This window comes from Saccopteryx bilineata, chromosome X, assembly GCF_036850765.1.
Source record: "Saccopteryx bilineata isolate mSacBil1 chromosome X, mSacBil1_pri_phased_curated, whole genome shotgun sequence".
Classification (NCBI taxonomy): Eukaryota; Metazoa; Chordata; class Mammalia; order Chiroptera; family Emballonuridae; genus Saccopteryx; species Saccopteryx bilineata.
The window spans coordinates 143,540,367-143,542,786 of NC_089502.1; the positions used below are offsets into that span (position 1 = coordinate 143,540,367).

Below are 2,420 nucleotides of genomic sequence, written 5' to 3' on the forward strand. Positions count from 1 at the left end.
TCACTGTCCATGGAGTAGACATTTTCCTACAACTTTCTTTTGTGCCCCCAACCAGTAGCATAACACGGAAACCGCTCTCTCTAGTGAATGTTATACGTGCAAGTGGTCCTCTGTCTGGGAGAACGAGAACTCGCAAGATCATTCCTGCCTCAGATGGCCTTTGGGCCCCATGCGTCTGTCTCTGCACCCGCAGAGCGGCTGGCTCGGAGGAAGCCCACCTGTAAAATTCTGAAAGGTTCTAGGAGAATCGTCATCCACAGAGAGTTGTCCCAAGATCCACTATCTCCACAGTCTCTGACAACATCTTTCTCCCCACCTTCACTCGTAACGGCTACCATCAATCCCTCCACATTGTGCTGGACAGGTAGGCATAAGCAAGCAGATGGGAACTGCATGTTGTTTTCATTTAGACGTTTTAACTTATCAAATGTCAGCTGGGTTCGTGTTATCATGGTAAGGGTCCGTTTTGCCCATATCCAGAAACTCATGCCTGGCCCTGGCCGGTTGGCTCAGCGGTAGAGCGTCGGCCTAGAGTGCGGGGGACCTGGGTTCGACTCCCGGCCAGGGCACATAGGAGAAGGGCCCATTTGCTTTTCCACCACCCCCCCTTCCTCTCTGTCTCTCTCTTCCCCTCCCACAGCCAAGGCTCCATCGGAGCAAAGATGGCCCGGGCGCTGGGGATGGCTCCTTGGCCTCTGCCCCAGGCGCTAGAGTGGCTCTGGTCGCGGCAGAGCAACACCCCGGAGGGGCAGAGCATCGCCCCCTGGTGGGCAGAGCGTCGCCCCTGGTGGGCGTGCCGGGTGGATCCTGGTCGGGCGCATGCGGGAGTCTGTCTGACTGTCTCTCCCCGTTTCCAGCTTCAGAAAAAAAAACAAACAAACAGAAACTCATGCCTTAAACTGCATTGACTCTTGGAATTCCTTACTAACATGTTTCTTTGCTTCTTGGTAGTGGTGGGGATCGGGAGGGGAGTGTGGAGTCAACTTTTATTCCATTTCATTCATTTTTGTTTTTTAGTTAAGTGAGAGGCTGAAGTGAAAAGTATGACAGAGAGACAGAGAGACAGACTCCCGCATGTGCCCCGACTGTAATCCACCTAGCCACCCCCATCGGGGGCAATGCTCTGCCCAACTGGGCTGTTGTTCCATTGCTCGGCAACTGAGCTACTTTTAGCACCTGAGGCTGGGGCTACAGAGCCATCCTCAGTGCTGGGTGCCAACTCATTCAAACCATCGAGCCACGGCTGCAGGATGGAAGAGAGAGAGAGGGGGAGGGAGGGAGAGAGAAGAGAGAGAAAGAAGGGGAGAGGGGTAAATAAGCAGATGGTTGCTTCTCCTGTGTGCCCTGACTGAAATCAAACCCAGGACTTCCACATGCTGGGCCGATGCTCTACCAGTGAATCAAAGAGCCCAGGCCCAGTTTCATTCTTCTATCCACAGAAGACCCGCTCCATGGCTCAGAAGGGGTGATTTTTGGCCAAAGGTGTGCACTACCTACTTCTCTTTCCTTCACTCTCATCTGTCGAGGGAGAAGTTTCCTCCAAGGCGGCCTGTAGGTTGAGGGTGTGATGTGGCCTGGCCCCGGTCCCAACTCTCACCCCTGCTCTCTCCACGGGTTCCCTCTGCCGGCACACACAGGCCCCTACATCCCATTCAGGCATGGGGCCCGCCTCTTGCACCCCTTCTTCCCGTGGGAGATGTGGAGAAGACCCGGTTCCTCACGGGCGCACCTCGGCAAGTGCACGTGGGGCCCCGTTTTTCCAAAGACGGGCTCTGGGGTATGAATGGGGTACGGGGTGCTGGCAGGCGGGAAGATCATCGAGGCTAATCTGTTCTCACGTACACAAGACATCCCACCGCTGGGAGACACACCTCTTCCTGCTGGTGTCCTTACCTGCGTTCCTGTGTCCAAGCTCGAGGAAGGGAGCAGGGGGCACCCGCGGGCTGGTCCTCAGAATGGTTACAGCAGCCCCTTTCTGCGCTTGCATGCGACTTGGGGAACGGTGCCACAGCGAGCGTCCTTGCTCCTGGGCAGAGGGTGCCCCGTGTTGGGGGGGCCGTTTCTGAACGCTTCACATCAGGGGTCCCCAAACTTTTTACACAGGGGGCCAGTTCACTGTCCCTCAGACTGTTGCAGGGCCGGACTATAAAAAAAACTATGAACAAATCCCTATGCACACTGCACATATCTTATTTTAAAGTAAAAAAAGAAAATGGGAACAAATACAATATTTAAAATAAAAAACAAGTAAATTTAAATCAAGAAACTGACCAGTATTTCAATGGGAACTATGGGCCTGCTTTTGGCTAATGAGATGGTCAATGTGCTCCTTTCATTGACCACCAATGAAAGAGGTGCCCCTTCCGGAAGTGCAGCGAGGGCCGGATAAATGGCCTCAGGGGGCCGCATGTGGCCAGCGG

At 54.3% G+C, this 2,420-nt stretch overlaps 1 non-coding gene across 1 annotated transcript; it reads left to right on the top strand.

Moving 5' to 3' along the window:
• The first annotated feature begins 493 nt into the window (after positions 1-493).
• Positions 494-569, top strand: TRNAS-AGA (transfer RNA serine (anticodon AGA)). The gene has a single exon. It is a non-coding gene; the product is annotated as a tRNA-Ser (tRNA).
• The last annotated feature ends 1,851 nt before the right edge of the window (positions 570-2,420 follow it).